General features: G+C 38.8%; 1 long non-coding RNA gene and 1 pseudogene across 1 annotated transcript; one reads left to right on the top strand and one right to left on the bottom strand.

The window, feature by feature from the left end:
• Positions 1-501: 501 nt before the first annotated feature.
• Positions 502-9,557, bottom strand: LOC134731462 (uncharacterized). The gene is made up of 3 exons (XR_010113752.1): positions 8,800-9,557; positions 8,506-8,703; positions 502-8,131 (listed from the first exon to the last, which is right to left on the bottom strand). It is a non-coding gene; the product is annotated as an uncharacterized lncRNA (long non-coding RNA).
• An 8,693-nt stretch (positions 9,558-18,250) lies between these two features.
• On the top strand, positions 18,251-19,558 carry LOC129490762 (nucleolar protein 56-like; annotated as a pseudogene).
• Positions 19,559-26,178: the final 6,620 nt, after the last annotated feature.

Raw genomic sequence — 26,178 nt, 5'->3', positions numbered from 1 at the left:
CAGAAAAGGTGGTCATTTTCCAAAGTGAATTCATTACGTGGATAGTTAAAAAAAAAAAAAAAAAAAATTTCTATGACCAAGTAAGTACAAGGTGTACAGAGTTAAATAAAAGTTAAATTAGGGTTACTTTTCCACGTTTCTGAGCTTTTAATATTCTGACACGTATTATGAATTTAAAATAATTTCTTACTGAATTTTTCTTATAAAGTGCAACAGTTTATAAGGCTAGTCTTCCATGAAGCTTTTTCAATCTTTGCAATAGGCCACTTAAAAGTGTCTCAAATATTTTACTTTCCTACCTCTCTCTGACACTCATACACACACTATTCCACCTATCATATGGATATTTTATATAGTGCCATGTATTTTATATACTTCTATGTATATTACGACATAGTAAAGCACAATGAGCATGTTTCACAATGCTTTTTGGCATAATTACTATGTTTCCTACCTGGATGATATTTCAGGCAATTCTGGTAAGGACCTTTTTCTTCAAAACACAAGGTGATTTAACCAAAGCATGAATGAACAAAAGGAGGGGCTGCACAGAAGTGTGATTGTCACATCTGTTAGCAATGCATTTGGTAAGCCTTCCCCTGTCACTATATATATTCAGAAATAATGACAAAAAAATGTAGTTCCTCTGGGCAAATGAAACGGAGGTGCAAATTAGAATCACACCTCCAGTCTCATTTTGGTATCACTTCTTGTCTGGATAAACAACACTTACTCTCACTCTCCTACTCATGGCAAGTAGCCACTGTTAACACTTGCATTAGGGATCAGTCACAACAAATTACAGTTAAGTTTCACACCACACTGCAGGAGGCAGCCTGGGCCCAGGAGAGCATAAGAGTAAAGCTGGGCCGCATTACCAATTTTGAGAAAACTAGCATTGGGGATGAAAAGGCCCCTGTGCCTCAGCCATATGAAGTGGTTAAAATTCTAATATTCTAAGTGGTATCTTAATATTTCTGTGTATGGTGATTCATTATTCTCTGTGGAGAGTAACAGTAGGTAGCTGCTTGCAAAAAGGGTGATTTTAATCACCAATCACTTTCAAGAACACAAGAGATCAGTGGTACTCAACTGTGAAAGCTTTATTATAATGGGAAACTGCCTGTGTGGATTAAAAACACAAACAGATTTCACTTCAAGATGATTGTGTGAGATGCTAAATTTCCATGATATGAAAAGTATCTACAGACTATGAGTCACATAAAAGTATCCATGGGGAAGATGAGAAAAATAAGGACTAGAGACCCAGTTCATACATGAATTTTCCCTACCTACTTGTGGGACAGAAGATAAAAGGGGCTTTGTAAGCTGGATCCCAAGTTGGCTAGTTTATTGTTTATCCAAGTAGGGCAAAGTCCACTTTTTTGAGTGAAATACAAAGGTGAAATCTGAATAAAAGTTTATAGAATGCATGCAATTAATCTCCACTAAATAACAAAAAGTAAAATAAAATCATAAACCTTTAAGAAACAGGGAAGGGCAGGGTGGCTCGTGCCTGTAATCCCAGTGCTTTGGGGAGCTGAGGTAGGAGGATTGCTTGAGCACCCAGAAGTTCAAGGCTGCAATGAGCTATGATCATGCCACTGCAACCCAGCACCCCAGCTTGGACTACAGAGCAAGACCTCGTCTTTTTTTTTTTTTTTTTTTTTTTTTTTAAAGATTCAGCATAAATGTGAGAAATATGTAGAGCTAAACAGTCTTTAAGTGAAGCAAATACAGATGAATTCATTCACCATCAGACTTGCTCCTTTTGGAGGCATGTTACTTACTAGGGCACCTCTATGAAGTTTTCTGAGGGATCCTGACATCTCAAGATGAGGGAGAAATCAGGGTGCTTTGTGATATTGAGCCAGGTGGTTTTCTGAGATCTGGGAACAGGATTTGTTCGGTAATTTAGTAAATTAAGGTGGGGGGGGATTTTTTAATGTCCTTCAACACCAAGTAAAACATGATTGGGTTTATGATGATTGTAGTTCTTTTCCATAAACTTCTTGTTGATATGATTTAGGTATCTGCCAGCTCCTCCAGAAGTAGAGAAAAATCATTAGAATATATCATTTCGATGTCCCCTCATCCACACACTCTGGGACATCCATTAGTATAGGTGTCCTTTGTGATTTATGAGAAATTCTTAAGGGAAGGGCTCCTTGTAACCCAATATCCACACACTGCTATCAATAACTCTCAATAATGGCATCTGTCATGTGCCAAACATGACACTAAATACTGGATCTGCATCATTATCTACCCCCTTCACAACAAATCTCTAAGGTAGGTTTTATTATGTTCATTTTACAAATGAGCAAGTTGAGGCTCAAAGATGTAAATGAAGTTGTTCCAGGTAACAGTGCCAAGAAGTAAACAGGACAGATTTAATCCTGGGCGGTTTGATTCTAATAAGCATCTGTGCACGCTTTTATTGACAAACTACCAGGTATAATGAGAAAAACAGGCACAAATAATCAAGACGTATGTGGTCAACGTGTCAGAAGTGTGACCCACTAACCATGATACAGGCACTACAACAGATTTTAGACCAAGAGGGAAGGATTCAGAAGGTGGTATTTGAAGTAAAGCTTGGCAGAGAGAAAAAGGTTCCCTTTTCTCATTAAAATCCTACTCTCCCTTCCAGATTCATCAGGGATTCATAAGTGCAAAAAGGACATTCACGATGAAGAAAAAATGTAACAGGGTGGAAAATGAAGCTCACATTTATGACACTGCAAACTGTCTAGGTTGGCTGAGGTGTAGGCATGTGAAAGGAACCGCATAAGGTAAAACTAGAAAGACAAGATTGAGCTAGTTTTGCAAGCAAGAATTCTTTGGAATTGTATTAAACCTCTTCGACATCACTGACAAACTCCATCAACATCTACACTTGCATTTTCTTACAAGTCTCTTCATTCCAGTTCCATAGGCATTTTCCTTTCCTCTCACTTGGCTTACTCCAAGTCACTTAGTATCCTAGTCCTCTTCCATCTCTCGAGTTCTCCTTCAAATACATCTCAAACTAAGTCACTACTCCTCATCTGCAAACCTGCCCTCACAGTGAATATTCATGCACCTCTAACTTAGTCCCACGCATTGTCTACAAAGGTCTGGCCCCTATTCATATCTGTGAGCCTTGCCTCTCACTATTCCCTGCCTTGTCCCTAACTCTAGTTAAAAGGGACACGTTCTTAAACTTGTTAAACTCTAGTTAAAAGGGAAAGTTCTTAAACTCTCATATATTCTTTCTTACCTCTGAGCCTTTACACAGGACCACCTCTGCACATGGCATGCCTCTCCTTGCTCTTCACATGTGCCCAGCTAATTCCCCCTTATCGCTGAGTATCAGTTGATATGTTATGTCTGTCAGGAAGATATGTCTTATCTCCTCACATCTAAGGTATGCTCCTTTGCTTTCTGCACACTCTGATACACTCATACTCACCATTCGGTATTGCAAATGCTTTTCTACTTGTCTTTCTCACTTGTTATCTTAAGCAGCTACTGAGCTATTGAGCATCATTAAATCCTGCAATCTCACATATGAAAAAATGAACTATTTTCCATAACAGGCCAATACTATTGAATTCACTCGTATATTACTCATTTTTCACAACTCTTCTTCAAATTCTGAAGAAAAATACTAAAGAAAAAAACTGTATCTTCACATAATTTTTTCCACTCTCTTCCATTTATTTCCTCTTCTTAGAGATACCTATACCTTAGATATTGGCCCCTTCGAGGGCTTAACAAACATCCATCAGTATGAGAGTACAATAAGTGAGTCAACAAATAAGTATGACGAGTGACTGCTCCATGTACCATTTTCATGAGACTATTACATAATTTCATTAACCTCAGTCGGTACCGAGAAGCCTACAGTCCACTGGACTAATATGGGAGAAAATAAGTCAGTATTCATCCTTCTATGTCATTGCATTTCCTCACATTCTCTGTTCTTCATTCAATCTTCGCTGTTGTTTGAGACTAAATTCTCCGAGTGAAGACAAGCTCTCGAGTGCGTTTGATGCTTCCACATATCTCCAACAATGAGAGGTTTAAGTGGGGGCGCAACTAGTCACGCAATTGTTGACTCATCCAATCAAAGAAAATTAAGTGATGAAACATTTATAATGTTAATATTGCCCTCCAATCACCTGGCAAAGAGGTTAGTGCCTCTCCCTGCCACATATTCCTGATCACAAATCCAAAGGCAAATACTAGACATATCAAACAAGGCAGGTGCCTGTTTAAACTGGGCAGATAGAAGCAGAACTTTCGGGTGGGCACAATTAGCACCCTCCCGAGGGAGAATAGAGAGAGGGAAATGATGCAAAATAATGCAGCAACACTTAACTGGTATTCACATTCTAGCTTGCAAACAATTTCTAATTCACTTGCCTAGACAGTTAACCATCAGTCTGGATGTAAAGAATTCAAGCTCAACCAAGAAACAGGAAGCATAAGTTCTGTCACAAGTGTGTTTATTTTGGTGGCTCACATCTGCAGCTTTTTCCCCCTCAATGTATTTTTTTCAGAGCCAAACGAGGAAGGGAACAAAGTTACTGGGCCTAAATCCATCACTGTGATTGTGATATGCTGAACCACCCACAGCATCATGAGAAGGAAGCTATTAGTTTCATGCTGAAGAACTCCAACCCACATAGGGGCAGAATCTAGAAGCAAAGGAACAGTCTATTCAGCATGATTAACTTTATTCAGTACACCCAACAACGTCTAAGAACTGATCTAGTCACACTCGGTTTAAAAGCAGCATTATCTAAGGGGATGTGTTCTGATGGATGTTCCAACGTACCTGGTGTTCCACTGGGAGTCCAACATCAGCATGAGATCTTTTGGTGTCATCTTGTGTTGATAACGTTACTGCTAAATCACTAGAACTGCGAATCGAGACTGAACACTGTGTAGGCGCAGGGCTAAACTATCTTAAACCAAACTTACAAAACCAAAGGGTGTAGACTTCACAACAGCAACCTTGTCAATTGCATCACATGAATCCAAATCCTTGGATGGGAAAATCTCCTATACAGATTGAGTTCTTGTAATCCAGAGAAAGGGTCAGCAAACTATGGCCCGCAGGCCAATTCCTGCCAGCCACCTTTTATGTAAATGAAGTTTTACTGGAACATAGCCACAATAACTCATTTAAATATTATCTACTGCTGCTTTTGTGCTACAGTGGAAGAGCTGAGTAGTTGTATAGAGGTCACATGGTCCACAAAGCTTAAAATATTACCTGGCTCTTTACAGAAAAATTTTGCCAATCCCTGGTCTAGAATGGTGGAGCATTCACTAATTCTTGCTCTGCAAAACCTGGTTCTAGGTCAAAATTATTTTGTCTTGATGCTGTAATTCCTCACAGAAGATCCTAGTACTTAAGGCTTTGGGTTGGCCCACAGACATCTCAACCCTCTGCTTGGAAACACTATAGGAACAGGTCCAGGTGGCAACCCTGCAAATCTGAACAGATGCCTATTTTTCTTCTGCCCATGAGACAGATGGTCCTCAGAGAGGGGGAGAAGAATTAGTCCACGAGAGAGAATTCTCTGTGCAGCACTAATTTTGGAAATGTATCCCTGATCCATCTGGCCAAAGAGGATTCCTTAGGAGTACCTTTGCCATTCGGGTTTGCTGAACATTCAGGAGGGGAATCCTAAGTTCCAAGGCTAGAACCTGAGGTATTTGCTCTCTGTCAAAAGTAAAGCCCTTGAGACAAGAAGTCTGAAATAATTATTACAGAAGATGATTATAAGGACGAAGACAAGGATAGCTGACTACTCATTCAGGGACCCCTTTTCAGATATTTTTTTTTTTTTTATCCTAAACATATATACTTTTTATTTGTCTGTTATACCAGGATAAAGCTGGGAAAAAAAAGAGATGCATTCACTGTTGTCTGCCCTGTATGTCTCTGTGACATGCCTGGCAGCTTGGTGGGTCTTGCTAGGCAGAGGATTCTGCACCCACATTCAGTGCACTGGATACCTCACAGGCCAGGCGCAGGAGGAGTTTGTCGAAGAGACCTGCAAAGGTCTTCTTGATTTTGCCCAAAGGATATCAAACATCCAATATAAAGGAGAGGCATGATGGAAAGAAAGGTTTTACACAGTTTCCTTAATTATAGTAACAGGATGGTGTTGAAGGTTTCTGAGGATGAAATCATAAGTATAATAATAATAAAAAAGAAAAGAAAAAAAAAGAAAATGGGAAGACTCATCAAGAAGTACAGAATGCTGTCAGCTGAGGCTAAGAGTGCAGAAAACGGTGCCCTGCAGCTGTGGCTAAAATCAGAGGTTGGCCAAAGGATGGGACAGGAAGCAACAGAAGTGTATGCTACCCTACAAATTTGGTATCAATATTAAATATTTAAAATTAATATGTCATATTTTCTTGTGAAGCATTATAACAGATTGGCATGTACAAACTAAAGCTTTTTTAAAAAAAGTACAATTCAAAGAAGCTTTATGACATACTACTTCAGGAATTACGATTTCAGATAATTTCTTCACTTTCCTTTGATAGTAAATTTTCCCTTAGATGAAAAAGATAATATCCTGATATTCTGCTATGTACAGAAAGCAGGAAGAATAATACTTTCTGAACTGCTACCAACAGTAGCTCTCCTCTAGATATAACAATGTTTCTCCTTCTCATTAACCACCTTAACTCATCTTTGATATTCGGGCCTTGTTATTCTAAAGAATATTTCCCCGAGGAACAAACCATAAATTTGCAAAGTTAATTAGGACTCTGATCTTAACACAAATCCCCCCATTTCATTCCTAACGATCTGCCAGGGGTGTCCAAGGGAGAGGAATACAGTCGTGGGTCCTTGGTTTGTTTCTAGTTGAGCCAATAAAGCCCCTTCCTCATCCCTCTTTACTGCTTATCACTAGAGACATAATATAAAAACTATATAAAAATAGAATGGAATGTCTTAAACTCCTTTTCCCTTTTATAATTAGTTGGCAGACAGACATTTAAAGTGTGCATATACTTCAGGAAGACACCATATAAATATGATTTTTATCTAGGTATGACATGGCTTCAGGCTGCTAAAAGCCTAAAACAAAACAAAGCAAAACAAAACAAAACAGAAACAACAACAAAACAAAGTAAGGCGGGTTGGACAAGATTGCTAGTATAGCAGGAGTGTCCAGTATTTTGGCTTCCCTGGGCCACATTGGAAGAAGAATTGTCTTGGGTCACACATAAAATATACTAACACTAATGATAGCTAATGAGCTTTAAAAAAAAAAAAAAATCACACACACAAAATATCTCACGTTTTAAGAAAGTTTACGGATTTGTGTTGGGCTGCATTCAAAGCCATCCTGGACTGCAAGCGGCCCCACAGGTTGGACAAGCTCGCCGTAGAGGGTTGGTTCTGTTCAGCCCCAAATAGGAAAGAGACAATATTAAGATCAGACATAGGGGGAAAGTTAGGCAACTAGAAGTAGAGGCATTAATAAAAGCAACTGCTGACAGATTCTGATCATTCAATCTTAGCCAACAGGCTTTTGAAGTATGATGGACTTGGGTGTAAGGTAAAGAGTTGAGTAGTCGTATAGAGAACATACGGAACTACCACTTACTACCTGGATAATCTCAGAGTCCTCACCTATAAAACAAAATAATAACATAGTTACTGGTGCTGTTATTGTGAGGATTGAATGAAAAATGCATATAAGTCATTTAATAGTGCCTGAGTCACAACACAGTAAGTCCTTAATATGTACTTAACAATCATTACTGAGCAAAGTTTCTGCTAAAAGCATAGTTGCTGTTAGAAGCAGAAAAAAGGTGGAGCAGAGAAGTCACAAGGGAAAAATATCTTTCTTGGTTTTCTTCTGAGTCATATACTTGGAGAAAAAGGAAAATTTTTAGTGCTTTTGGTCCCAAAACCCTGTGTGGTGATACCTGTGAGCCTGACAAGATCCTTCATCCAGTTTCAACATCAAGGGGAAAGAAGATGCTGCTTCACATAATGAAGGTCTCTGCAGATGATGCTGTGCCACAGGAATCAAGAAATAGTTACATCCCCAGCATTGCTCCGTGGGTTGTAAAATAAATGTTTCTTAGACAAAGAAAGTATAAGTAGCTGAAACATTAGGAAAATAATATCACTGGTCCTAACACGGTAGAGTACTTGGCTTAAATTTAGCCTTACAAGGTTTTCTTAAGAATATACTATTTGTTTACAAAATTTAACTCAGTATTTTTCTAAAATTGTAACACCTTCTATGTGAAGTCCCCAGACACAGGCACAAATTGTAGGAACAGAGACCATGAGCAAATAATAAACCAGGAAAAAAAAAGAGTTGATTTCATGATAACCAGGGTGGGAACAAAATTGACGTGTTTATAAATGAAAACCAATACTTGATTTATAACTAGAAGCAAATGGGCAGCCAGGACAGACGACAGAACACAGCTGCGATGACTTCTAGCCACTGATAATCTCATAAAGCTCACCTCTGGGGCAACTCACTGAAAGCAAATCAAGATCAACCCCGCTCCTCTCAGCAGATGCTTCTTTTTCCAAGCTCCATGGGTTTAGGTTACATCTGAGCTCACTTTCACACATGTTGTGAGCTAATTACAAAGAATCCAGAAATGTGGGAACGAACTGGGAATACTGTAGGCTGCTTCAACAAACCTTAGCACCATCTGCTGAAATATTAAGATGCTTGTTTAAAAAGTTGGCTGTCAGAGAAGGAGGTCACAGCACAGACAGTGGGGAAGTTCTCTTAAATAACTACTTCTTACTTCTCTTTCCTGTATACAAGCAGTAGGGCACTGAGCCAAAGGTGAACCGTCCAGAGATAGAAGACCGTATCTGCTAACTTCTCCTGGTCCACGTTGCCAGCAGGAGAGAACCTAGAGCACGTTGGTCATCAAAAGAGAAGAGATACAGTCAAAAGACTGCAGCATGTTTGTGCCTTTCAGTGAGCAACAACAGTCATTTGGGAAAATAGAATGGAATGTCTTAAACTCCTTTTCCCTTTTATAATTAGTTGTCAGAGAGACATTTAAAGTGGGCATACACTTAAGGAAAACAGCATATAAATATGATTTTATCCAGGTATGACAATCCCTCAGTAATCTGAGACTTGTGAGATTTGGGGATTCCCTTTGTAGGTTAGATGTTTCTCTCTCAAACAGAGCAGCTGAAAAGAGCCTCAGGTTTGTAGACAATGATCAGGTCAATGGTTAGAGTTCCAAGGGGCTTAGGGAAAACAAAAGAAAGCCTTGCATCATTTAAAGTCAATGTTGAAATGCCCCAACAGAATCACATATTAATAATAGGAACAGCAGCAGCTCACATCTTTCTAGCATGTACCAAGCGTTATGTTAATGGTTACATCTGTTATTTATTAAGTCTTCCAGCACTCTCAGGTAGGTACTGTTGTCTCATAATATAGAGGAAGAATATAGATGCTTACAGAAATTAAAGAACTTACAAGAACTCATCAGTTTGGAATGGGTAAAGCTGTTATTGAAGCTTAGCTGCTGACTCCAGAGACTAATTTCACTTGTAACCATAAAACTATATTGACCATGGACTGAGATTCACGTAAGGCCGCTCACACGAGGGAGTGTCATCATAAGGATATGAGTGGTAAAGCAGAAGACAAGGATCTTCTAAGAGCCCAAAAACATGCTTCAGGGAGACAATAAGTGGAGACAAAGTAACCAGAAGGATGCCAGGCAGCACAAGTTCATGGGTCTTCACTCCTGTGTATCACTATTATTGACACAGCTACTCTGCCTACCTGCTTTCCCTTCTATTAACTTGTTTCTGTTCTCTGTAACTGGTCCAAGTCACTCATTGGCTAGGCTACAGATTGGTTGTTGCTGAGTTAGGTACCAATGGTTCAATTAACTGAGGCCAGGTACAAGAGCAGGGGCCTCAAGGGCTGCTGAGGGCCCCAACTTCAGCAGAAGTTACGGGAAAGGCACACAGCTATGGAGGGAGCCATAAGAACAGTGGGCCCCATGCTGCTCATGTAGTACAGAAAGCAATCCTGCATCCATGTTTGTACTCTCCCTCACATTTTTGGCTTTTACAGAGATGGTTTATATCCAAAAGCGCACACGGGATTACTTTTCAGTCCCAGCAGTCGTCTATGTGTAGTGACTACATGGATAAAATAGTATATACATACGTGAAGATCTTTCCTACTAATAAGTACAAAGAGTACTAACAAAGACAGGTTACTCATGAAAGGGTTTCCTCTTCCTTCTTCACTCTGTTTGTTTCAAAGTCCTGTTTATTAGAATTAAAAGGTGCATGGTCTTGATTTCCACTTACCAGGAGGCTGGTCATTTTTCATCATTACGTAGAGGGGTGGCTCCGAGTTTAGCTCAACCATCTGTCGCCCCTCACAAGCCTGAGGGATTCACAGCAGGACCGGCAGAGTTTGCCAACTCTCTCAAGCAGGCTCTGAGGGCAGGGTTGACAAGTTACTTCCCAAGCCTGGGTGGACCAGACAGGAAGAACAGACCCATACATATGACTAGACAGAGCCAGACACGCAGGGATAATAGGTCATCATAAAAGCAAAGTTGGCCTCCAGAAAGAAGAAAACCCACCCTGCAACAATCACTATCAAAGCCACAGGTATTCACACAGGATACTTCCATCGAACTCCAAATGTCTCTAGAGCAAAGAGGTTAAAAATGTTCTTGTGGTAAGTAAAAACCTCCTTTTCATGCAAACAAAAATTAATCACATAAACATGACATGGTAACATAAGCCAAAAGATCAACAAAGCTTTATGGTAAGTAGGATCAATCCACTGAAAAGAATAATTAATGTTCAAATAAGCAGGGCATTCATTTTTTTCCCCAAGAAAATTAAACTCTGAAGATATGGGTTACTGAGTATCATTAGATCAGAACCTAACTATTAACACACTTCATCCAGGTGGCGCTCAGCTCCACACAGCTTCCTGCTGGAGTCAGCTTAGAAAGGATGAGGGGGAGTGAAAGTAAAGGCATAGTTTACAGCCCTTTTTATGAAATGTTACAATCCTGAAATATTCCACTTAAATTCTCCAGGCTCTTTTAAATGCACTTCTAACAAACTGGTAGGACAGGTATGAGAAAGTATATGAGGCTCGGAGTCACCAGGATTGAGTTTACACTCGCTCCCAGGTTCTGCCATTTACTAGCCTTTGTTACATCCAGCAAAACCTTCAGTGTTCCCTTGAGATTCAGATTCTTACCTTCTCACCCCAATCCCAATGAGCATCTTTGCACCTGCCCTATCTATCTCACAAGATTCTGCAGATCAAATTAAAACGTATATTCAAAGCTTTACAACCCTGAAGTAGTCATCAGGTATTTTCATTTTTAATCGTGGCATGGACTCAAATCTATTTTATCCAGCTTTCAATAAAACAGGGTACATGGTGAGAATGGGTTCCAGAGGCCAGGTTAAAATCCCAAATTTAAATCTTAGCTCTCTAAATAAATCTTGGGAGTCTACTTACACTCGTTTCCTCAGCTGTAAGAGTGGAAGACACAACTCATTTTGTAGAACCATGAGGTGCTGCACACGAGGCAGGGCTAACAATGGATACTAAATGAAATACTGGTTTTCTTCTTCTAATCCTGTGGTGCCTTCCAACTAAATCTTCTGTAATTATCCAATGGCTTTGTGGTATTATATCTTAAATATATATAATATACAATGTTCAAAATGAACAGAAAACTGAAGATATCCAACCTTTTCTATTCTTACATTGTTCCAAAAAGCACACCTTTATAAATTGAAACAAAAGAAATTTACAGGCAGTAAAGCTTTAAAAATCCTGACACGTGTCATATAGGAATGTCCTCTCTTAGCAGTTACTTTATATTATCTATAAATGACTTACTTTTTATTAAAGGAGGTAAGTGAAAATTAAGGGCAAATGAACAAAACTTCACATACCCAGGCTTTACCCAAAACTCTAAAAAGTACAGTTTGCTAAGGATTGCACCCACTACGAGTAATGAAGCAATTTTTTTCCCTTCTATTAAGACATATCAAGTACTTGATGCCAACCAGAGAAGATAAATAATGGTTTAAACATTACAGGAAAAAGATCCTTTAGAAAAACTTACTTTTGGGGTATTTTTCCTGTGCCACTGCTATAATAAGATTTTACAACACAAACAAGAATACGTGTCAACTCAAAAGAATTTTCATTTTGACAAGAACACAAACATACCTATTGAAACTCATCCAATATCCAAATCCACCTGTTTCCTCAGTCTTACAGATTTAGCAGTCTTACAAGGGTGAGGGCCAGTACTTCCTGACCACACCGATCAACCGAAGTGTTTGCAACCCTCAAAGGTACCTGTGCTCTCAGTGTATAAACACATAAAAACACCTTGAGGCAAAGTAGGAGGTGGCCAAGCCTTGGCTGCTCAAGAACTGCCCTAAATCAATTTTAAAAGGAAAAACCAAATGGCCATGTCAACTGCCGGGTTCTGATATGTGTTGGCTGTACTTGGCTAGAGAAATGATGAAGGTATCAAAATTCCTAGAAGGAAACAGAATTTAGAAAAGCAGAGATGTGCAATTTGTTTTTTCTTTTCCATGGACAAAGACAGTAAAGCCCCTAGCCAACCCATTAAATGGTTAACTGGAAACTGTTCGCATATTATTCCTCTGGCCTATTTATCTCTACACAGATTTTCACTTCTAGTAACCACAGAACAGTTTGTTCCATCAACCATAGCCCTCTGCAGAGTAACTTTAAACAAATAAATGCGGAACTACTGTAGACTCCACCTCCAGCCCTTGGTAAAAGTAACCAGAATTGGTTGCAAGGATATGCTACAGTTTGAATGTCTCCTCCAAATCTCATGTTGAAACTCAACTGCCATTGTGACAATGTAATAGGTAGACCCATTAGGGGGTGATTAGGCATTGACAGCTCTGCCCTCATGAATGAATTAATGCCATTATCACAGGACTGAGTTCTGGATGAAAAGCAAGTTTGGCCTTCTCTGCCCTTGTTCTCACATTCTCTTGCCCTCTAGCTTTCCACCATGGGACGATGTAACAAGAAGGCCCTACCCAAATGCTGGTGTCATGCTCTTGGACTTCCCAGCTTCCGCAACCATGATACCAATAAATTTCTGTTCATTATAAGTTACCCAGTCTGTATATACCTAAAGGAATATAAATCATTCTATTATAAAGATGCATGCACATGTATATTCCTTGCAGCATCATTCACAATAGCAAAGGCATGGAATCAACCCAATTGTTGATCAATGATAGACTGGATAAAGAAAAATGTAGTACATATACACCATGAAATACTATGCAGCCATAAAAAGGAATGAGATCATATCCTTTGTAGGGACATGGATGGAACTGGAAGGCATTATCCACAACAAATTAATGCAGGAACAGAAAACTAAACATTGCACATTCTCACTTACAAGTGGGAGCTGAGCAATGTGAACAAATACACACAGGGAGAGGAACAACACACACTGGGGCCTGTGTAGGGGGAGGGAGAGTACCAGGAAAAATAGCTAATGCATGCTGGGCTTAATACCTAGGTGATGGGTTGATAGGTGCAGCAAATCATCATGGGACACGTTTACCTGTGTAACAAACCTGTATATCCTGGATATGTACTCCAGAGCTTAAAATAAAATTTAAAAAGAAGTTGCCCAGTCTGTGATACTCAGTTATAACAGCATAAAATGGACTAAGACACGATCTTAAACTATTTGAGTTCAACCACCTAAATGACACTTGGAATATCCCAGCCCTGCAAGCCATCCAACCAAAGCTGCGAGATGTCCAGGGAAAAGACAACTCCCAATGCAGGCCTACGAAATCAATTTTTGGGCCCAGGAATCTATGTATAGATGTTTTGACAAGCCGTCTGGGTCAATCTTAAGAATGCTCAAGTTCAAGAAACACTGCCTCACATCACTTCTTCTCAAACTTTAATATGCGAATGGATCGACCTGGGACTTCTGTTAAGATGCAGATTATGGCTCAATCGTTTAGGGGTAGAAGCTATTATACAGTAAGTTTGCATTTCTTACAAATTTCCAAAAGATATCAATGCTGCTGACCCATGGGCCATACTTAGAACAGCAAGACCTTGAAAACAGAGTCCAGTGCTCTTATTCTATGTATTATAATAATTTATTAGCAATCTACTTTGGCAACCAAGATTATGTCATGTTGAAGGTGATATGGTGGTAAGTAATTAGAACACTATCTGAAATACTGCACATTTTATTTCAGGAAAGTCCATATCCTTCATGTTTATGCACGTCAATTTAGATAGCAAGTGCTACTGTAAAATGTATTTCAATACTTTTAGGTATGATTTCACTCATATGATACTACTCAGTTTCTAAATCACAGCTTGGTACATAGAGGTCTGTGGTTCTAATCACACAGAGTGCTTAACACTAGTCAAGTCAATCACTTTTCCTTTACCACAGTTCCTCACCTGCCAAATGAAGGCATTTGCATCAACTAATCCACAAGGCTTATTACTCCTTATGGGTACAACAGCAAGCATGAACACAGCAAAAACAGAAATACCCGTAACTGCTACCAAGATAATTTTCTACACATAAAAAGCAGTTAAGATAATTGCTTATCTTGCCACCAAAAGAACAAATGTTCTCTTGTCTCTGAAGACAGAAAAATGAAGATTTTCATCTGAACTGGGTTCCACTGAAGCTTGCAAGCTTTCTTACCTCTTAGAGGTTCACATACCACAAGACAAAAAGGAAATAATCTGGGTTCTACTCCAAGAAGTTTGACTCTGACCATGCTTTAGTCAGGATACATGCTTTCATCTTTTTCGTTCACTTACCTAGAAACAGATAACTCATCTTTCCATCTTATTCTGTGATGATGAAAGAAGCTAAAACCCTAACCCCTTATTCCATTAGGGAATATGTACCTTTCAGAATTACGAAAATTAGTAATTAGGTCACGGTCTACATTCAGCAAAGGAAAGCAATAATGGCAAGACAGTTTTATATAAAAGTCTGACACTAAGAGAAATATCTGCCCAAGTACACCTAAGAACTCCACATGCACGTAGCCTCCTGATATTGTTGTATGACTCTTAGGATTCGGCTTTGGTGAGTAAGTGGCATTAGTCAAGCTATCAACTCTAAGTAGAGGATATTCTACTACTAAGAGTAAATTCAAGCATATCAGGTTACTTTCTGGCTATTAACACCATAATAGTTCCATCAAAAAGAGGAAAGTTATGAAGTCGTGTGTTTATAAGTGTACACTAAATACCACTCACCTGGCCTCTTAAGAAATAGAACACCAGACATTTCAACTTTTCTTTACATCTGTCTGATTTTTACTGATACACACACACACACACACACACACACACACACACACAGAGACAGAGAGAGAGACACACACACTTCAGACACAGGACCAGTTTATATATTGTCCAAGACAGAAGACATTATAATTGTTTATATCACTAACTTTATATAAGAAACATTCACACTTAGAAGACGTTCTTATCCAAGAACAGAAACAACATGTAGCAAAGTTTACTGAGTGTGTACACTTGCACTTTCCCTAGAAACATATTAATTCCTTTTCCATACTTTTCCTGGAGTCACTGTTTTATAATTTAGGCATTATTTTCAACCCTGACACACCCTCGAAGCAAGCAAATCCAAAATGTAAAACAAACAAACAAACAAACAAAAAACCCACAACGAATATTATCAGCACTAACGTTTTGATAGAGAAAATACATTTTAGAATGAGCCAGGCCTCACACCCTAACTGTGAGTAGGTAATAACTCCTCAGACTTCACTCTCCCTTTTTATGTATCCTACATGCATTCTGAGTGCTCACAATGCTCAAGGAACTGTGGTGGATACAGAAGGAAAGAAACACCAAACTGACCTGCAAGAAAGGTACTACTCTAGGGGATTTTCCAGTCTAGAAAGCTAAAACATGAGCTAAGTTATGTATGTATTATAGACTTCCCCTCACACACACAAAAAGCCCAGCTAGACTCTTTTCCAGGTGATGTATTTTCAGCAGTAAAACCAAACCACCTCACTGAAGGGTAAAATATTTCTATCAAGGCCACCTACTATTAACCATTACAGTACACTGTGTTAAGACTGCAGGTTTTGAAGTCACACGAGTTGCAGATCTAGCTTAACAATTTGCTAATTATAGTCCTTGGACAAGTTTTTAAACCTCTTTCAGTCTCATTTTATTCCTCTGTACAATTGGATTAGAGTATCTCTCTCATAATGTTAAGTGAGATAATGCACAGAAAATACTTAGCACAGTGCTTGACTCAAATCATTTAGTCAAATATGTTTTCTGGGTGTCAACTGGTATAGAAACAGACAACCACAGGGTTCCCGGACCCTGGAGAGAACACAACAGAGGAGGAGGAGGAACGAGCAGAGCAGGAACACCTCAGATTTCCTATACCCTTTCCAGCTAACTCCAACCACTAATGTGCCTCTGCCTTGGCTGAAAAAGCCCTGTCTGTTATAAAGCCTGTCTGAGACTTACCCTAGAGCCACTGAATCAGAACCCAGTTGTGTCTGAAGCATCTGTATTAATAAGTTCCAAAGGTGAGTTATCATGCATACCTAAGTTGAGAGCCACAGTGGAAGATAAAATGTTTTACAAGTGTTTCAATATTTGTTGAGACATGATTCAGCTAAGATCTGATGTTTTACTTTGAGCCCAATACAGCTGTCTATAGTCTTCAAAATCTCAGGATCACTGTCCAAAATTTCATTCAGAAGTCTTCCTAATGGAGTTCTTCCTGATTTACCTCCACTCCTTGCCCAGGGCTCCTGCCCACTGTGTGGGAAAGGAGAGCACGACACAGAGGTGCCCTCACTGATCCCTCTGCTCAGAGGTCTGGTCAACCCATCTATCCTCACTCACAGCTCCACATCCTTCTCATCTCACTTTTTTGTATCTCTGATGGGTCCTTAACTAATTTATTCAAGATGATGTTACCACATTGCTTTCAAATACTGAGTATTAAAATCAAGTCTGAGTATTAAAAAACATTGTCTAATAGATACACTTCAATTCTAATGATTTTGGTGCCCTAGTATATATTGGCTTGGTTTCCAAACAGATAAAATATAAATTGTCTTAAAGAAACAAAAAAAATCCATCAACAATTCACACTACTACAATTATTTAATCTTCATTAGAAGGAAAAGGGGAAGAAAGTCTTGCATTTGCTGAAATTTGCATGTGGTCAATTCAAAACACAAATACGGTAGGAGACTATAGTATTATTTAAAAATCGTTATCCAGAGAGAAAAATATTTACAGAAAAAGTTTTATTAAAATTACTAGATAAATTACTAGATAAAATATACCAGCATTTAATACCTCTCCAATTGTATGAAAATTTCTATTGCAGGGAGGTGTGATTAAAGAACTACACTACTTGACTTAGTAATAGATCTAAGCTGGCTACTCAGATTGCCATCTGGTCAATGAATTGCCATTTGAAAAGCTGCTCTAAAAATATCTTCATGTAAGTGCCTAAATCTCATCAAAATGTAATGACTTCTAATTAATTTATGCTAGCTAGCAGGAAACAAAATTTCAATGTACACTTTAGATTCCCACTTATAATACAATTACCAAAACCCTCCAATATTCTCAAATTATTTTCCCGAAAAGAGACATGGTAACATCTCCTGATTCCACTTACTATGAAGCTACTATAAACTAGTCCTACAATTAGGGCAATCTCTACCAGCCTTTTGAATGTAGGGGAGTCCATCAATTTGCTTTAGCTACAGAATATACAAAATACGCATTTTCTTATTTCCACAACATGGCAACAGTACACAAAAGTAAGCGGGTGCTGCTATTTATCAACTCTAAGATTATGTACACTTCTGTAAAATGGGAACAATACAGAATTCTCTGCCTCACAGGTTGTGAGAATCAGAGAAAAAATGTACGTAAAAGCATATTGTTTCCCAGGGCCCGGAAAAGGGACCAAGTCTCCGGAGCCCTGATGACAAAGGGTAATACACCAAAATATGGACTCATTTTCCACTCCATCTTCACTGGCCAAGCAGCTGCCAGGAATAAAGGCCGCATCTCCCAATACCTGGCAAACAAATGCAGTATTGCCTCGCAAATCGACTACTCTGCTGAGGTGCTCATAGCGTATTTGGGGAGAAGCTTCAAGAACAAGTTGAAGAGAGACTGTCTTTCTATGAGAGTGGAGAGATCCTATGAAAGAAAACGGATGTCATGAAGACAGAAATGGTTCAGGCAGAGAAAATGGCTGCTGAGATTATTAGGAAGCTGGAGAAACAGGAGTAGAAATGCTTAAAGAAGGAAAAGAAATGCTAGCTGCACTTGCCGTCTCATCTTTGGAAAACAGAACTCCAGAGGAGTGTGCAAAGACAAGTGTAAAACCCAAAAAGAAGAAAAAGCAAAAGCCCCAGGAGGCTCCTCAGGAGAATGGAATGAAAGACCCATCTAACTCTTTCTCCAAACCTAATAAAAGGAAATCTTTTTCCAAGGAGAAACTGGTCAGTAACCATCGAGAAGAGACCCCTGGCAGCATCAGTCTTCCCAAGAGGAAAACATCTTCACTCAAGGAGGAAGCAGTTAGTGATCCCAAAGAGGCAGGCAACAGGATCGTCGCTAAGAAAAAACAGGAAATTCTCCTTCAAAGGGGAAGGAGCCGGTCAGCAGTGGACCTGAAGAGGCTGCTGGCAGCAAGAGCAGCTCCAAGAAGAAGAAAAAGTTACACAAAGTACCACAAGAAGGTTAGAATGCAAATGGACCTTCCCTGTCAGGCGGGGCACATCCTACCCCAAGGAGACATTTCCCATTCCGTGTCCTATACCCCAATAAAAAATTCTCATACACGAAGCATATTGTGAATCCTAAGGCAGTATGATTATGGATATGCACAGAAATATACACTCCTTCACCAAAATGATATTCATAGGCAGAAGTACAGACACTAGAAAAATACTGAAACAACTCCTTCATTTGAGCTGCTGTTTCTGAAGTGTCAGCCATTAAACTGGAGCCAAGATTCTCTAAGAAGATACTCTTTCCAAAAGACATAAATCAATGGGCACCAGATTGTATCTGTGAATCTCTTTCTCATGCGTGCACATGCAGATTATCTCACAAAAGCTCCAACAAGTCAAAAACAGCAAACAAGAAGTAAACACAAAAGGAAAAATTCCTGAGAAAACAGCATAATGTTTTGAGATGAGTCACATCCAGGTTTGCATGGGGAGGATTCATGCAAAGGAACAGTACATGTTCTTTCTGCACATGCAGCCACAGCCATCCTGGCTTGCACAAAGCAGCAAGGTGTTTAAGTGACTCTGATCAACACAGCATGCTGATGATCCCATTGTACATTTGATTTGGCTCAGGATCGCCCAATCGAATTTGCTAACACAGTAGACTCCAGAAGAATCACCCATTAACAACAATCCAAATACAGACTCTAAATGTGCATAAGGCCTTTTGTGATCTCCGCTGGAGCTTATAGTATCTAACAGCTGCAACTGTGACTGTTCTAGCTAATTGCTCTCAGCAACAAAAATAAACAATCGCTTCAGGAAGGAGACTGTATCCACCAAATATTAATGAATTTTTTAACTCAGAAATCTCAAATCTTGGTTTAAAAATCTTGCTACTGCTAAAAAGTCTGAAACAGAGTTAAGGAGGCCCTGAAAGTCCTTATTTTGTAGTTAATTCGCCCCTCCCACCCACCTAACCCCCTCCCCCACAGTAAAAAAAAAAAAAAAAAAGGAAAAAGGAATGTGCCTTGCGTTTGGAAGAATTTAAGCAATCTGAGATATTTTAACTCATGTATAACTTTTTAACATATGGGGGAAAAGAGTCGCACTGATTGGAGCTATTTTTAAAGTGCAGCTCTACCATAAAAATAGACATTTACTCATAAGGATGCTTGAATAGAGAACAAGCCCAATCTACGTCTCATTGTTAAGAAAGGGGTGAAAAAAGGCTGTCGTGCTTTCTGGAGAGCTGTTTATGGTCCGCCTGTGATGTCATGGCAGGATCCAGGTGCACTCTAACGAGCAGCTTTCAGTCTCATCAATTCCTTTAAAAGTGCTCTTCTACCATCAGCTACTTCTCTGAGCACAAGCAATAAGGAGCCAGTATTTACCCAGACCCTTGCAAGACAGAACATCACCGCAATCACAGACCCAGGAAGGAGGAGGAAAAATTACTCACCCACAATTGGGTTCATCGTCGTCCTCTCCTCCTGTCCCCATTAGGGAAGGAAGCATTTTCTTTTGCTAAGAAAAGAAAGGACAGAAGTAGTTATCAGTACCCTATGACATCTACTTGCCCTCTGTCCATAGAGAGAAAAAGTAGCTTCATAGTTCTCTCCCTATCCGTGACCGTACTGCATAGCTGATGTTTGCAACCAAACTGCCCACCGAACACAGTGGCAAGTAGTCATTTAGGCATCACTACCCCAAACTGAGGTTTGGAGAGATCATCTTAGTGTCTGGACTTAATCTGTCTTTAGCCTTTTTAAAAGCCTGGAGACTCACGCCTGTAGCACTTTGGGTAGGCTGAGGTGGGTGGATCATGAGGTCTGGAGTTTGAGACCAGCCCGGCCAACATGGTGAAACCCTGTCTCTATTATAAATAGAAAAAAAAAAAAAAAAAAAAAACTCAGCGTGCTGGCAAACGCCTGTAATCCCAGCTATTCAGAAGGCTAAGGCAGGAGAATCTCTTGAACCTGGGAGGCGGAGGTTGCAGTGAGCAGAGATGGTGCCACTGCACTCCAGCCCGGGCGACAGGGTGAGACTCCGTGTCACCAAAAAAAAAATTAAAAAAATAAAAATAAAAATAAAAATAAAGCCTGGAGAAATACACTTGTAATAGGAAACCACACAAAACTCCTGATTTTTATACCTCCCTGACATGATGTCAGCAACAATCAATATAACAAAAAACAGACAACAGCTCTGACATGTCTTAAAAATCAGAAATGCATTATTTTATGTCTCAAAAAATATTATCCATATACACATAGCACACAATTAAAAAAGCAAAAAGACTTTATTAAAGAAAAAAGCAAATCTGAATGTTTAAAAGTGTTGTAGAAAGGATTAAAAATAAAGAGGCAGAGACAAAATGTACTAAAAAATGTTTTCTTTCCATGAAAGGACTGAGTATATTTTGACTTGTATTTTTTTGTACTTTATGCATTTTCGACAGTGACTATATTATTATTGACTGAAATTATTCTTAAGGGAGGTAAATGATTCTGAGCGCATCAAAAAATACTATATGCACTTACCTATGTTCAACTTCTAGATGCCATACATATCCTGAAGGATTTCAAAAATCCGACATCATAAAAGGACACAGCTTATTAAAGTAATTCAGCTTGTGTTTTAGTACTTTGATGGTAGGAAGGACAGAGTTCCAAGAGTGGGGAGGGCTGGGTTTAAGTGCCAGGTCTCAGGCTAGCAAAAAATCTTGGAGAACCTTAACTTCTCTGGGTCTGGCTCATACATCTGCAAAATAAGGGGTGCTGAACAAGACCACTGAAGTGTCTTCCAACACTTCAGCTGTTCAAAATTAGACTGAGAAATAGAACATAAATTAAGTCTTCAGCCTAAATCTTACAGCATAGTGACTGGTACAGAGTAGGCGCTTGATGTACACTTAGTGAAAGAAAGGAAATTTTAAAAAAGTAAAGTATTTAAATCAGAGCTTCCCACACATAAGCCCTGGTGTGCTGCTAGGCCTAGAAGTGGTTGTACGTGTGTGGAGATAAAGGTTCCCCCTCAGGACAGGCACTCATGACATAAACGAGCTTGGGAAGCACAACTTTTAAGATGTACTACTATTTCAGCAAAAAATAAAATAAATTTTCATTATTAAGATTAGGATAAGTTTCAGACTAAATTTATGAAAAGTTCTCACCACCCTTTAATGCTTGGCTTATCATCTGGTCCTCAGGCCATCTTAAGACAGAAAACGTAAGTAGCAGTTTACTTAAGCAAGGAGGCCTTCTTTATGCAATGTATGAATAGAAGACAGGTACTTCTTTAAGAGTAACTCCTGAAAAACAGAATATATTCAACATATAGTTCTCTACATACAGACAACACACTACAGCAAACATTCTCAAGAGATGAAATTTCTACTAAAGAACATTTCATACAGTAACAACTACAATTTCTGGTTCAGCATTTATAGTAATATCTGCTTAACCTTTCTGATAGTAACCCAGGTTTTTTTTTTTTTTTTCGGTGTGAAAATCTGCATTATTTCTTGTAATTACTACTACCTAAGGCATAACAAAACATTTTTAAAGAAATAGATGATCTATAACATGGATGTAAAAGTACGGGGATTTTCTTTCAACAAGGTGCTCAATGGTACTTCCTGATGGGCTACTTTTTTTCTTCAAGGTCCAAGGAATGAAGCACTGCATCTTTTGGATGCCTACATAGATTTATGGGTCATGACCTCCCTCCCCCATGCTCATGGCCAGCTGTTGCACCTTTGCCACACTGCAATTACAAACCCGCAATCCAGATAACAAAACTACCTTGACAACTGTGTTTCATTCCAAAGGGTGAGTCACCCTGAGAATGGCTGCTGGTCTCATCACGTCTGCAAGAAAATCCACAGATGGGCGGGTTGCTTCTGAAGCATGCATTCAACAGGACGAGGAGCATTCTCAAAAGGAGTACACCATGAAAATCAGCATTAGAGACAGCATGTGGCTATCAACAACCTGTAGGTCAAAGGGCCTTACAGGATTTAAAAAACCCAGCAAGGTCCATCATTGAAATGGTTATTGAGTTTCCAAACACCAAAAAAAAAAAAAAAAAAGGCAACCTATCAAACTAAAACCTCATCTTGCATATATCTGAGAAATATTTGAATTTTATAATTTTTCCCTCACCTTCAATGAAGGTGATGCTTGAGTGATACAGGTAAGAAGGGTGTAAAATACATATCCAAGAAAGGAATGAATCAGGTACTATAACACTAGAAATAGTATAAATCCTAAAAAATGATAACTTTTATCATCTTAACAATAGAGTTTGATAGGTACAATAGTGGGAGAAAAAGATCAGTATTCCGTTGCTGGAGAGATTCTGTTTTTGTTTGATCTTTTCACATACACTGCCTGACACACCCCAAATAAATGTCTCTCTTAAAAGAGATGAATGTCCCTAGCAAGTTCTATGGAACTCCCCAAACCACACATTATCTATTATGGCAAGTAATCTTTAGTGTTGCAGTAGAAATGGGCAAGAAAACAAAAAGTTTTGCTGTTTAGGTATTTTTTTAGACTTAACTAGTCATGGACACGAAAATGTCCAAGGAACTCATAAGTCTAGACTGAGTATGACTTAATTCTCCAGAAATAATAGAGGTAGATAGAGGCTTGCCTATGTCTTTGATCACAGGGATCTCTTCTTGAATTGCCTCCCCCGGTATCTTTTAAAATCCCACCTACCCTTACTGATGCAGCTCAACTGCTGCCACTTCTGTGTGGCTCAGCATTCCCATCCCAGGAACAACCTTCTCCCCGACTACATGCAACATTAGGAGTCTCCCCTTCCTCCTCTTTTAATGCACTTTGTGTATAACACTTTACTGTAGTTACTTGCAGATGTAGTCTTCTAGAGCATGACAGGCTCCAGGGGAGCAGAAAGGCGTATGTCTTCCACATATTTATGTCTGCAGAAATAGACTGTTTTATTGTATTTATAAGGTTGCTATAAGGTATTTATTTGAAAAAATACCTATGAGTGATTTTGAGGCTGAGTATTATTGTAGTCCTCACCTACATCTTTAGTTACTTAAACCAAAAGTAATGTTAATACTAAGTTTAAGATCCTAAGATAGTGGTGAGTCTTAAGGTAGGGTAAAACCCATCAGGCATACTTTTAATACCCAGGGTACTTTACTATATTAGTACATTCAAAATTGTCACTCCATAGTTTATGTTTAGAGAGAGCAAGACTATCAGCCAGATACCTCACGCCATCCAGTTATTCAGATCCACAATGTCTTACTGTTTATTAGTAGCTTTGCGTTTTTTAAAGAAAGGATCTGGACAACTTGAGTATGACAGCATTCAAAGATTTGCGAAACTAAGTGATACCACTGTCAGACTGAAAATTAAACAATTAGCCAACAATTAGTCCAAGAAAGGAAAAGAAGCATCTATAAGAGGAGTAGAACAGGTTTTACTTTTTTGAGTTGTAACTGGATTTATAAAAACTACAGCAAACTAGCTTGCCAGCTGCTCCTGGGCTATCATAGCACTTAGGACGTTGCAGTCGTAACCTGTTGGCTTGTTAATCCTCCCTTCTAGGTGGTATCCAAGAAGGTAAGAGCTGTATTTTGCTCACTTTTATAGACCCAGGGCACAGTATGGTAGATAACTATGTGCTGACCAACCAAAAGATGTGTTTATTTCTATGAGCCAGAATTCTAGAAAGGTTAATTTCAATAAGGTCCATCCTATATCAACAGGATACCTGTATTAGTGGTGTAAATATTCAATCTTTCCAACTTGAAGGGAGATGGGCCTACTACTTTTGGAAATTTTCAGAGGAAGAGTGTGAATATTTCTCTACTAGAAGTAGAGAAATATGGGCTATTAACTGCAATGACAGAATATCAATGCTCTTCATCCAATAATAATAAACTGTCATGATTTTATCAGTATTTGTTTGGTCCCACTGTTTGAGGTTCCAGTATAACAGAGGCATAAAAAAGCTAAATGCCCCTCTTTTTTTCTTCTACCCAATAAAAGGTATATGGCATATTGCTCCATAGGTAGGTTAATAGGCCTAGGTACTACAATTTCAACAAACTTATTAAAAAACGCATTTTCTTTGTTCTAGGTAACGCTGTAAGCAAGTAGTTGTCAGTTTCCACTACAATTCATTTGTAAACCTCTTATAAAGAGTAGAAATCTTGCAATCTGTTTATCTTAGAAAACAGTGAGGTTAAATTGCTAACTTTTTTTCTCAGATTAAAACAATGTAAAATGATGTTAACATCAAGAACTTCACGTCGGCCGCTCTAAAACTGAATTTCAATATTGTTCAGACAATTTCCAAGCACAGGTAAAAAAGAGAGAAAAACAAAATTTCTCCTCAAATATACCAGTAGTTACTATACCAACTTCCTTTGCTGAGAATTTTTCCACTATCTGCTCAATTATAAAAGAACTGCTGACATGCAAACCAATCAAAATACCGATAAAGCACGCAAGAGGAGAGAGGTGAGGGGAGGATGTTCCAACATCACAAAATTAGAGTATTAAATTCATATAAGAAGAATAGGGAGTATGGAGATTTAAGACTAATTGCATGTTGAAAAAAGGAAGTGCCTTGTCACTCAACTATGCTCTTGACTAGTAGGTTGTGAATTCAAGACAATTACTTTTAGAATGGCTCCTGCCAAAAAAGCCGACAGATACAATAAAATTAAGTCATTCAGTATACTTTGTTTAAAAAAATGAGTGTTTCATTATTATACTCATTTGTCTGAAGTTCTATAGAAGTAGAATCCTTTCACAAAAGATCAGCAGGAAATCTTTTTTTCCTTCACAGATCTGTTAAGGGTGTATACAAGAACTGAACTTGTATGCGAAATACGGGGTTGGCAGAGTTCATGGTTTGTAACGTGTGTGACACACAACAACACTAACTTAACAGAAACTGAATTTGATTTTAGGGAAGAATCTCTTGACAATCTAGCATTTGTGCAAAAAAGTAACTTTCATACACCAACACTTAATCTCATGAGTGAATTAAAGATTGCCAGCGGACGCCCAGTAAGCTACTTTCCTTCTATTTGGTTTTTAACTCACGTGTAAGGGTGATTATTTGTGCAAAAAGCTGAAGGTTGAATCCCAGCCATAAAATGGTGTCGATATCCAATTTCCCAAACTTTACAACTAGCAGATGAGAGTATGTTCTCCTGTGAGAATTACTCATTTAGCAATATTTGAAAACTAATCAGAAGGTGTCATTCAGTCCAAAAATTTTTTGCACGTTCTACTTCAATTAACTTGCCTTTTGGAATTCTAAGAGGTAACACTGCTTTC

This window comes from Symphalangus syndactylus, chromosome 9, assembly GCF_028878055.3.
Source record: "Symphalangus syndactylus isolate Jambi chromosome 9, NHGRI_mSymSyn1-v2.1_pri, whole genome shotgun sequence".
NCBI classification, from domain to species: domain Eukaryota; kingdom Metazoa; phylum Chordata; class Mammalia; order Primates; family Hylobatidae; genus Symphalangus; species Symphalangus syndactylus.
The sequence above is the reverse complement of the archived record's forward strand: the minus strand, read 5'-3'. Positions and strand labels throughout refer to the sequence as shown.